Source organism: Aythya ferina (assembly GCF_964211825.1).
Source record: "Aythya ferina genome assembly, chromosome: 15".
Taxonomy (NCBI): domain Eukaryota; kingdom Metazoa; phylum Chordata; class Aves; order Anseriformes; family Anatidae; genus Aythya; species Aythya ferina.
The window spans coordinates 8333618-8346551 of NC_140314.1; the positions used below are offsets into that span (position 1 = coordinate 8333618).

At 41.0% G+C, this 12934-nt stretch overlaps 1 protein-coding gene across 1 annotated transcript in view; it reads right to left on the reverse strand.

Moving 5' to 3' along the window:
- LOC311445039 (acyl-coenzyme A synthetase ACSM4, mitochondrial-like) overlaps positions 1–12934 on the reverse strand; it is a 184677-nt gene that overhangs the window by 83930 nt on the left and 87813 nt on the right. The window contains exon 4 of the mRNA XM_084536670.1: positions 10632–10824. The gene's annotated coding sequence lies outside the window, so the exon portion shown is untranslated. The remainder of the gene's footprint in view (positions 1–10631; positions 10825–12934) is intronic.

Below are 12934 nucleotides of genomic sequence, written 5' to 3' on the forward strand. Positions count from 1 at the left end.
AAGCAATGAACTGGCTGGCTGGATTAATACCATCATTAAATAATAGCAATGTGTATTTCAGAGCCTCATTTTGCAGGGCTCCAGACCTCATTTTATGCTTTTGATTCACTCTCCCCTTATAACAAGCCTGTACCTTACTTTGCACTACTCTGTATTTCGTTCTTGAACACTCCTCTTCCTGCTGGTTAAGGATAAGGAATAATGGAGAAGTAAGCGCAACTATCTAGCGTGATGCTATCAGACACAGCATGGATGTAGCAATAAGCATTATGTGCCATCAGCATTCATTCGGCATGAAAGACAGCTTCTGCCTTTGTGCGGTCCTGGCGTGCACCCTGCAACAACCCAGCCAGTGGGTAAAAAGGCAGGGCAGATTACCTGAGGAAGTTTACCTGATATTAACTCTTCATTAGGAGAACAGTTTCCTGCTCTACTGTGTCATCAAGGGGGACACCCTGTCCCTTGCTTTGAACAGAATTTGCCCCTGCTCAGCTTTTTTTTTGCAAGGCAGAGGGGAACGGGGCCAGTTGAAAGCACCTTCATGACGGCAGCAAGAGCCTCCCCACCCCTGGCCTCACTCGGGTGGGATGCAGGAGCAGGCTCAGCAGAAATCATCCAAGGAACGCTGTGAGCTAAAGGCCAATTTTCAGCTGAAGTCAGTGATCACGGCTACTTCTCCCTAAAGAGGCCAGAGAACCTGTCCTGAGGGGACAGGCACACAGCACTCCGAGACACGTGCCTCCTGGACAGATATAACTGCATTTAGCTGAGGTCCTGTCCTCCTGGGCTGCCTGCAAAGGGCAGGGAGGTGCTCCTGCCTCTGAGCACTGCATAATCATAATAAATGCATTTGCTGGAAGAAATTAAACAACAACAGGTGTCCTTCAGAGCCTGAAATGGCTGTTAAAAGAATTTACATTCGTGAATAAACAGCATGAGAAATTGTCTGACAGCTTCTCGTTATTAAAATTAAGACCTGCTTAATCCCTGCCAACGTCAGTGGGACCCCAGATGACCTGCTAAGTGCTGGTCACAAAAGTTAATGTTGCCTAAGGGAAGTTTTGGTGAAAGCAGCCTATTTAAATATTTATATACGTATAATTTAAAAATATTTTGGAGCTGTCATTGCAGCAGTTGAAGTCAATGGCAAAATCCCACAGCTTTCAGGGAAGCAACGAAGCAGAACTTGTAGAGACTGTCTGCAAGTGTCCTGTGCAAGAGCACAGTCTGGAGGGAGGAATTCTGGTCCTGTGCAGGCAGACAGTTTCTTTCCCACTTGGATGTGCTCCAGTAAATGGTGCTGGAGGCAGAAGCTGCACACCCACTTGGAGAAAATTCACTGATCTGCTATGTGGCCTCCCTAGCACCTTGCCAGTCCTTTTTGTTCTCTGCTTGTAAAACAAGGATGCCAGCAATCATATATACTTTTAAAATTTAATACGCTTGGAAAGGTTCTCCCTAGAGTTATTGTTAAATTACCCCATTTGACGTACAAGATGTCCCACAACGCCATTGTTTTGAGTGAGGCCTTAAAGACAAACCCAGAGGCACATATCATGTATGTTCAACGAGGCTTACTGGAAACAATCTCAAGTAAGGTGGGGTAGGTTTTATGCTGACCGCCCTTCCTTTCTGCATCATATTTTGTTGCTACTCAAAAGTAAAGGATTGATAGGTAAAACAATCCATTTGCAGCAGATCTGTCAAAATGTAAAAATATTGATATTTGAAGCTGCCTGCCCACGTGTAAAAGCAAGTTAAAATCAATAGGGATAAATTAGGACTTCTCCAGCTATATAAATGTTACAATAACAGAGCCTTTAGTGCATAAAAATCCTGTATGTCAGATGATAAAAATAGTTGAAATGTACTTTTTACTACAGTTATAAGAGGCAAGGTAAAATATCAACTATCTTCCATTCTAAATTTTGAGCAGTATGTTATATTTCCACAGACACTGTTTTTTGCAGAGCACTGAGTCCTATCAATGCCCACTCTCCTCACAATCAGGCTCAAGCTCTGCTGCACCCACACCGCTCCCTCTGGGGGACATCTCCCCAGGCTTGTCCCAGGAGCACAGAGGAGCACCAACTGACTTTTTTCTTTCACTAAATGAGATGCCACCATTGGGATAATATGTTTTTATTTACCTCTTTCTTCCAAAGTGCATGAGGCATTACTCTTCAATAACATATTTGTTACTCCTGGACTATATTATACCTATATTATACCTACTCTTATCTTGTATTTCCCTTCTTATTTTTCAGTGACTCTAGCAAGTTTCTAGCAGAGCTCCTTGCCCAAGCAAGTTGTCCTCCTGCATTTGCCTCTGATTATTTCATCGTCATGATGGCTGGCTGAGTTAGGCTGGAGGTAACAGAAGAATATGGTTTCCTGAGGAGATGAAAACATAGTGTTACTCTGAACTTACCCCATGGTTCCTGCCAGATCTTGGTCTGATAACTTCAAATCTTGATCATTAAATGAGGATAGCACTACTTCTCAGGCACATTTCTGTTCCATTATGAATAAATATCATTACTTTGTTACTTATAAAACTCTTAGTGACTCTTTGTTCTTACAAGTGCCCAGTGACTGCCCACAGAAAGGGAATGAGCAGGTGACCAGCCTTGTAGCTTGTTTGAGAGTTCAGGTGTGGAGGATGTTTGCAGGAAGAGAAAGGAGAGAAGTTCATTTTCCAAGTGGCTGCTGGACTTATTGACAACCTCATGGTTGGCCAGGATTAGCCTGTGAGAGGTCGGCAGCTATTCCCTTGGGCCTGAGCAAAGCTTGCTTTAAATACTTAAGATGGGCTCTCAGGCTATACATTCTTTGCAACAGTTATGCTATTCATGAGAAGTTGCTCAAATGAGACTTTTCAATTGCTTACATGAGAGGAAGCATTTGGCAACCGGACAGAGAAAACCAGATTTTTTTGGAGAAGCTTTATCCCAAAGTGCAATTGTTTTGTCACATATTTCTTTCTCTCTCTCAAGGTTGAAAAGTTTTTGGCAGCAAAAACTGTAGAGCTTGCAAAAGGCACGGGTTTCCAGCACGGCGTGTCAGATGAACCTAATGAGACAGATCCTTGGCAGCCACAAATGAGTGCAGCCCCATTGACAACACCACAGCAAGGCTGATTTACACTTGCGGAAGACAGGGCCCAATATGTTTGAAACTGGGAGGCTGCCATTACAGCTCTGAATACAGCTTAATGCCTTTACTCTGTTTAAATAACGTGCATGATGCCATTGCCCTGAAGTGCGGTAATTGGATATTATACCATTCCGATAGTTTGGGTTGGCTTCTCCTTATCCTCATCTTTTTACTGTAAGCATTCATACAATTGCATGTAAATAGTTTTCTTTCATAGCTCTTGATTTAAAATGATTTTCTAATACTATTTTCACTGCATCTGTTCCAGCTGATTATCAGGCCTGTGAACCAGAATTTGGCTCTAGTATTTTCTTGACTCGAGGCTGTTAATGGTCCTGGTGCTCAAAGGAGTGGGGACGTGCCACAGTTCAAGCCCTTTGGCCCGATCTGTGCCTGTGCAACTGTACCATTAGGAATGCACAATATGCAAACTGAGCTCTCTTAAGCAGCACAGAAAAATATTTCCCTGCCTAGTAAATGAGGTTTTACAGCTTGTGTTGTTCAGGATGTGAGATCTTGTGGCCACATTGCTTCGTTTTGACCTGATAGATGAAGTGTCTAAAAACTTTACTTAAAATACCTGCTACTCACACCCATGTGCATTGGCATACATACATGCAAAACCGGGGATTTCCCATGCAAACAGATTTCCATATGCAAGCAAATCCATAATTTGACAATGCAGCTTTGTGCTCTTAAAGATGCAGACAAGTGGTTATAAACAATCCTAAACTGACAGGCATGAACAGTGCATGCAGATGTCTTACATAAACAGTAAGAGATCTGTGGAAGTGGTGTACAGGCGCAGTCATCCTTTGTTACTCCCTGGTAATATATGCCTAGCAAAAGTGGATTCTACAGCCTATTCTGTTTTCTTGAAAAGGCACGTCTCCCATTTTCACAGCTTTTTCTTGGCAGCAAGGTAATAATCAGGCCCTGAGTGCTAAGTAGAATTTTAAAAGTCTATTTTTCATATTTATTAAAATTCCACAGTGTGTAGGCTCTCCAGAGAGTCATTAAATGATGAGTTCTTTATGCAAAATTTAATTTAACTAATTTCCTTATAAAACTCTCCATACAAAGCTTCCCAAAGTGTTTACCAGTGCAATAAACCATTACAGAGATTGTTTTAAGTCATTTGCCTCCAGACAAAATAGACATTTTGGAACATTTTGATTTCTGTCATCTAATAAATGAAGTGCTACAATTCTAAACTTAATATCTGGCATCCCCATTATTTTTCCTTGCTTTACATCCTTCTGAGAGGTTCACCATGTCATGAAAAGATAAATTGTTGTAATATTTCCTGCACATAGGAAAACATTTATTTTTCCCCCAAGTTTGTCTTTTCAAGATGACTTGGTGTAAGTTGCCATTTTTTTTCCTAAGTATGTTTAGTTTATAGAAGGGTGACCTCTAATTAGAGGCTAATTCACTGAATCTGAGAAATGTTCTATAATAAATGAGAAGTGTGGTTTGGACAGAGCCCCACTGGCTACGAACCGACCTTGTCCTTGATGTATGAGTGCCCAACAGACTTGACACTTCCTTCGTTTATTTAAAACATTGATGTTTTTAAGCTTGATCTTGTTTGTAGCTTTTACTGTATTTTTGATTATTCCTTACGATACCTTGCCAATATCTTACACTACGGTACAAACTCTTCCCATCATCACCAAAAATATTTTAATTGATGCAACTGAGAATCATGCCAGCTGTCCTAGGCTGGACGCACTGGCAGCTCATAATGACTTTACACGTGACCAAAGTGCTCCAGCTTACTGTCTCCGTCTGCTAAGTCTGTAGTTTGCAGTAAACGCTGCTGTAGTCTTGACACTACGTCCAGCTTGTGGGACACAGCTACTACTGCCTGGGACACATCCTCATGCCCTGTTTGGAATTGACCCAGTGTGTACTGCTCATCTCTCCCTTCACTGCACACCTTACCTGCCATAGCCAGCACTGATTTTGGCAGTGTTAGAAAGATATTTCACCTGGTCTCACCATTGTCACTGCCAAGAAGCCAAGATCTCTTTGACCTTAATCTAGGGTTAGAGAAACAAACTGTAAAAAGTCCTTTTTGTTATCTTATCATTGCTTCTCATCTTGCCATCTAAATGTCAGCAAAAATGAACGCTTCACCTCAAACATGATCCCTGTGTCTCTCTATGAATACCTAGTGCTCTAGAGTTTTAACTATTCTAGCTGCATTAGTTTGTTCATCACATATTATGTCACTTAGCTTCTTGAATCATTACAATTTTAAGACTCTCATTATATGGGTTGTAAATACATTTGATGCAGTTTCCCTGCTATTGAACATAAAACTGAGCTTGGAAATGGAGAAACACTAAGCCCAAGCACACTTTGTAGAAATAATATCACACTATACCAATGATACTCTGGAAAAAAATAAATGCAAAAGTTAACTGAGTTTCAATGAATGCTCACTAGATACACACAGTTTTCCCACACAGGGAAAACCATATTTCAAAGCATAAGTTAAATAAGGGTAGAATATTTTAAAGTCTTAAAACCTAATTTATATCTAGTGCAGTATATTTACATCATCCCTCGCTGAAAGTTCCCACTTGAAGGTTTAAAGCTTTTGTGCTCAGAGCAGCAAAAGCACCCTCATTACCAGCCCAACGAGAGGTTACACCAGGCTTCAGGCAGTCTCACCTATGCCCTGTGAAACAGTTTGCAAGATACTTCACAAGAACATGCAGATCCTGCGTCCCGATCCGTTGACTCCTCCTGTAACATCTTCAGCTTTAAGCACATTTTTATAATTCAGCAAGGGTTGTGTTAACCCAGAGAAACCTTGCTGAGACTGCTATGATCCTTGCTCCAAAATGCTCCTGGATATCCACTACTGCTACAGTTATTACATAGATATCTCAAAGGAGGGAATGGATGTCTATCTATACCCCAGAGCTTCCCTGCCATATAGTTCAAGCCTCAGCCTGCTCTCAAACCTAGAGCCACTTACCAAACCTTAAAGTCGAGTACTTTATGTATGTATTATATCTGAAGACAACTTGGAGAAAACTTTCCATTTGCCTTTCCAGAAAGTCTCAGCTCTTAACTGCTGCAAGGATACATGCCAAGTAAGTTCCTCTTTCACTAACAGGCTATAGTCCTGAAACTGATCCTAGAAATCATTCATTACTAGCAGTTTCAGAGGGTTACATCAGTGTGTTATAACTTCAGCAAGATCTAAGGCTTCTTAATGAAACATCCCCACGCTCACCTATAACAATGTCATCTCTCTCAGCAATCTTTCAATTCAAGATGCACTGTCTGTTTCTGTATTTCAGGTTGAGTCTGACTGTACGTATCAACACTACCAATGCATAATCAGAGCTTGTGAAGCTAATTTGCCAAAAAGTGACTTTATACAAACAAAGTCAATGTTTGCATGCCTCAGTATCCGTTATATGCTCAGCTGCACTAAAAGTGGGTTCTGAATAAATGTGGGAAGGAGATAGCAAGAGCACCAACTACTGAGTCATGCAAGCCCTAATTGTGTTTGCATAAAATCTACCTGATTGGCTCCCTAATGATGTATGCCTTGAGTTTCCACTGATTGTATTTGCTTCTGCATTTGAATCAGAATACGCAGTCTCAATACCCATGTTTAGAAATATTTCAATACCTCCTTTAGGATAGGATATGTATGAATTGGTAAAAGCATGCCATGTGGCACTCTCTGGTTCAAAAGCAGCCTGTTCATTCATTCTGGGAGGGTTTCCACCACCTCTCTGCCCCCGTCCCTTTAATAGTTTACTCACAGCTCTATCAGTTAGGAAGATTTTTGTAGATTTGCCTTGTATGAGGCCAAAGCTCCCTCTGAATACTACCGGCACAGCTCTCTCCATAGACCAAAGAAGTTTAATGTTCACTGCACTGGCTATGCCCACACTTTGCAGTACCTGAAAGAGCTGCCCTTCCTTTTGCCACGCCATCAGAATCTTTGAGGAGCATAAATAAAAATTGTGTGTGAAAAAAAATCTCTTCAAAGCTCCATTTGGAGAATCTCAACTGTGATTCTTGGCTCTCAGTAGGAGTTTGAGGTAGTACAGGGAAGAATTATATCAGTCAAAGTCTATCTTATAGCTAAGAGAAAGGAACACTACCCTTTGTATTGCAGTGGTATAATGAATAGAAGAAAATATATATGGAATGAAATTAACTGGAGCCTGTGGAGTTTCCTTTATTCAAGACTCAATTTAACTCACTGCTTTCTAAATAGATTATGGTTCTTGTATCTATTAAAAAAAAAAAAAAAAAAAAAAACCCCTTTCACTGTCAGTAACTATAAAGCAGTCCTGGATTACATAGGAAATGTGTCTCAGCAGAATGCTAATAAAATGAAGCAGTGAAGTATTTGAGGATGAGAACATACCTTTATATGAATAGCTGGGATTAACTTCATGTTGTATGATAGGAAAATATATGCAAATAACAAACTCACAGTCATTTGTTCTCCCCTTTTGTCATATTGGTAAAAATTCACTAGTACAGGGATCTCTGAGAAAGTCAACACTTTCCCCAATAAAGGAACAGTGAAGGTGTTAGAATTAGCCAAAACTTCTATTATTTCTGTTTGATTAAGTAGATTAAGGGCTGAAGATCACTCAGTGCATCACAGTAGTGCTCCATATTTTATATTTCTACATGCAAGATCTGACCTTTAATGTCTGCTGAAGTATAGGACCCAGCTCTCATCTGCTGTAAACTGGTACAACTCCAGCTGAAAAGACTGGTTTATACCAAAATTACTGGCTTACACCACTTGAGCACTGCCATGGAAGTCAGGATAGGTACCCATTGGAATTCCCACTGTGTATTTCCACACACTGGGCTAATGATGGATGATCTTGTCATCTTCTCATTAGCTTTACATAAAGTGAATGCTTCCACTTATTTGCTTCTCAGGTTTTTCTAGCTTTGAAAATCTGCCTTGTAGCTAGTGAAGCATCATCAAGGCTACAAAATCTCTTTGAAGCGTGGCAGTATTCCTGCTCGGGATTTATGATTCTGCCAGGTCAATGAGACTTTAGTTTAGGAACTGTATAGAACAAATATTACTTACTAATGAATTCTACCCTTGAGAACCCCACTGCAAATCTGCTACAAGAGTCTGGATGGATCATTAATCAGGTATCTTTGTTTTAGCGCTCTTTGGAAACTACTGTGAGAGTGGAATCACAGAAAAAAAGATATGCAGAGCATCATTCCTCACTTTCAAAAACATTATTTACCAACCCATTAGGCCGTCAAAACAGCATCCAGATGTTACTGCAGCCCTTTCAGATCTTTATACATATGTCTCAATGCAGAGAAACTCAAGCTGAATACATAATAGCAATTACAAGACATCTGCAGGGCTCCTTATTCCATTTGAAAATTCGTCAGCTATTCTGTCTTTGCTTTGTTTGTGTTCTTGAAACATGATTTGGCAAAATAAATACAATCAGATATCGGATCAACACTCTTTGTTGAAATGCACTGCCTTTCGTTTATTTGATGGTACATGTATATACTGCTCCCTGTTTCACTGGGTTTCATTTCCATGTTAGTGAGCGTTTGTGGTATTTATGATGGCTGCCAAATCTTGTACTTCACATCTTAGTATTGATCTTTATTTATTCTGCCCTTGATGAGGAATCCCAGAGTTAAAGACTCTCTGATCTCAGAGGCATAGCCTCCTCGTGCATGTCATATATACTAGGCTGGTATCAGAGAAGAGCTGTACAAAATGCTCCTACCCAGGAGGAGGCTGACGGTGAAGTTAATTCCCCCCTCTGCTCATCACTAGGGCTTTTCTCAGGAGAGACCAACTCCTTTGGTACATATACAAACTCACTTTGTAGACTGGAATCTCATTCATACTCTCAGAATACACACAGAAGCAGTCCTTTGGGTCCAAAATACAGAGCACTACATAGTCCCCGCTGAAGAGCCAGGAAATAGCTGCGATATCACATGGCCTCCCAGAGGACAGCTTTAAGCACTGGAGTGATGCTCCCCGTGTGCTGCAGTTTCACAGCCATCCAAAACCCAGCGAGAGCAAGAGTGTAAACACAGCCCACTCATCCATCTTACACCAGAGCAGCAAAGTCATCTATCTGCATGCCTGTGCATACTATTACTCGGTGCTGTTTATGCTGTTTACTGGAGGAAAAGCAAACAATCCAGCAGTAGACTAGAAAGGGAACTGAGTTCAGGTGACGGAGAACTACACTGAACTTGGCTTCAGACGTTCAGTAGTGGAGGTAACACTCAGGTGGTAAAGTTAATGAAAGACAAATTCCACAAATGAGGATTGCTGCACAGTCCATTCGCTATTCTCCAAACTTTTCATCATATCCAGGGTTTATCCTGAGAATATAAAATCCTCCTGAACATGGTAAACCGAGACCTCTCTCCCCAACATTCACCTAGGGGAGAATCTAATTGCAGGGAAACATAACACAAGCGGTGAGAAGGCACAGACTTCTGCACCTGCACTTAACCTGACCAGTGAGTTCAGGTGTCAGTTGTGGGGTAGAACTGAGAAGGGGGCCTTACCGGAGGTCAGAGGAAAATGACTCATCAGGAGAGAGGTGAATAAGTCAGACTGCCTTCCACTGATTTCAGTGGGATCACAAATATACCGTAGGGCATGTCTTGATGACAACAAAGGGGAGTATCAAGCCCATGGCTCTATGAATAAATGGCAATGCACACAGAAATCCATGAACAGAGCCCTCAGCTAGAACAAGTCCTAAAATACTCTCTAAAAAAGGCATCCATAGTCTATAGTTCAAGGATAACAACACCTTTCCCATCTTTAATCTTTTAATTTGCCTTTATCTGTGATTTTTGCTATCCTGGTCTCAGCTACACAGATGTGTCAGGATGGGCTTGTCCTCCTCCATATTTTCTGATTTGGAACCATGACATGGGATACTTTAAAGGACTTAAAGCAGATTAAAAAAATAATAATCCTGGTTTAAATGCGGTAGTGGAAACAACCCAGAACAGATCATGACTGTTGTAGCAAGCCTAAGTGAATGCCTGCCTTGTCAGCAGAAATCCAGCAACCCAGACACTGGTGACTCGATTTCAGTCTGCTTCCTAGGAGCTTCTGGCTGAATTTTTCTCTCCCCCATGCAGTGTCAGTTTTTTAGACACTCATAAATCCTTTGTTGTACTTGTTTTTCTCACCTAAACTCACCCTTTTTCAGGTATGAGCTCAACTACAAAACACAGCTTAGTCAGAGCTAACCCTTGCAGAGGAACGAAACCCTTTGACTACTAAAGAAGCAATTTGCCTATTCTCTGTTTGGCATAATGCGCAAATACCATGACTGCTATTATAAAGAGAGCCTAGTAACAAATCTATAGGCAGAACATACAGTATAACACACAGCTCCACAAACTTCAGTCAGTCTCTAAATGCAAACTAGTCTAACTCAAATACATACCTGGATCTTGATGGTCAAGAGTCTTGACATCCACTTCTCAAAATGTCTTTGGGAAAGTCTGTGGAGGATAATACCAGGACACCACTTCCCATTCACACATTTCTAAAGGCAGGCAGTTTGTCGGTGTTGAAGGCAGCCATTTGCACTCTCAGTGCAGTATTTTTGGTGTGTCTGTGGTGCTACGGTCCATGTGCTGTAAGTCACAGAATGAGATTAGCTGATATATATTTTCTTTATAAGCACAGAGCCATGGAAGCATGCAGTGCCTCTGAGGTCCAAAGCCCTGCAAAAATCATAGCCTGTAGGGAGTTACTTTTCTATAAGCATGTAGAATAATTGCTTTGTAGCCAGAATCTCTGATTTGAAAATGAGTTTTTCTTCTCATTTCATCATTCCCTTTATTAGGACACACACTAATCCTTGTCCCAGCAGGCACAGCCATGCACTCACCAGGGGTGACCTTCCGGGAGTGACCGCATTTCCTTATCTTTCTGCCATCCTGGATCTAAGAACTGGGGAGCCTGCATGCTGTTTACAGCAAATAGCATTCATCATCCAAAAGACAGCCGTATTGTACTCGTATTAAACTATGTTAATTGCACCTAATGGGGGGAAACAGATCTAGCAGATGTCCTCAGCTGAAAGTTGGGGAGCTGAACCTGATTGCAACCTGATCACTTGTAGGGTGAAACTTTACCATTGGAACAAACAGCTTGAGTGACTTGGCTCTCAGGACAAGCAGCAACACATCTTTATGCTGTCTAGTCATTTTGACCATAATGACAAGTGAATGACATTATCTGGTGATGATCACACTTTCTTCTAGACAAATCTGAGCACTTGGATGAACATTAAGTTAATTTGATACACATTGATTGAGGATGAGGCTAGAGACAGTCATCCAGTTTCTCTGCGCTTTGGCTTCCCATTTGTAAAATGGATATAATATTTCTTCAGGGGTGATGCAAGGACAAGTGAGTTCAAATTTGCAAAGGTCTTCATAATTGTTACTGATGGGGAGGAGGCACAGCTCCAGTACTGCTGTGATCTGATCGGGACAGCCCACTGCAGCCCTCACTGTAACACCACACACAATGTGCTTCAAAGTGCTATGCACCACGGGGGTGGACTGCCACCCTGTTAGCCCCACCCCACAACATGTATCTAATAGTTCTTTCTACATGATTCTCATTTTTTTTCATAATGTTCTATATACGACTGTACTTGAGAGCTACAGATACATTTAACCCCCAAACCACAGCCTCTTTTGTTGTATAACACAAAGTGATCTTGAATTCAGCCTCTTGTGCTACCTTAATCCAGCAAATCATCACAGTTCACATCTCTGAGCCTTGGGGTTTTCCATCCAGATAGGTTTGCAGATTAAAATTAGACTCTGTTCCTACCTAGCAGAAGAAGAACAGGTCCATATTTACAGGCTGAATTGGTAATACAGTTTCTCTCTTTATCTCCTGAAATAATATTTAGCATCCAACCAAAACTACCCATACAACTGAAAAAGTGAATATATCAACATATAGACACATTAAGATGCCTACAAGAATTTCTGTTATTAGGTCAGTGCTAAGCTACCAACTACAGAGGACTTTTGCTGTAGATGATGACCATTACCTCACACTTAGGTCTGCAGCAAGAACGAATTCCTACAGACAAGGGGGCATCTCTTCTAGAGGAGCTATTTCCGTGATATTAGTGGAGCTGTCCTGAGCTGCACCAGCTGATGCAGCAGCTCACTGCGGTTACTTATGGTTGTAAATCTGCTGAATAAAATGCTCCAGAAAAAAAAAAAAAAAAAAAAAAGTCTCAGTAATAACTCAATTATTTCAAAAGACTACCTATAGTCTACCAAAAGACTACCTATACGGGACTTTGGAGTGACCAGACTCGTAGCTTTGGGTTAGTTCATTAATGTCAGAGAACAGCTGTGCTGTGGCTGCTCTGTGTATTTACCACAGGTTGGAAAAGCATCTTACATGCTGCGGGTAATGTAGCTCTGTAGCTAGGCTTTCTAATAACCAGTTTTGCTTTGCAAAGATGTATGAAAGCTATAAACAATGACAATACCTGCAGGTTCGTCTTTTATAATTTTTCCTTTGGAGAAAAGCAAACTCCAGAATATCAGCGTATGCAAGAGCCAATAAAAATTGGGACCAGGATACAGGAGGCTCTTATGAATTAAATTAATAAATTAATGTAAATCTATGCCTACATTGTTATGCTGATCTATGCAGATTCCTTTTGTTCATTTAAGATGCCACCAGGTTACTTATTTGTGTCTGCAC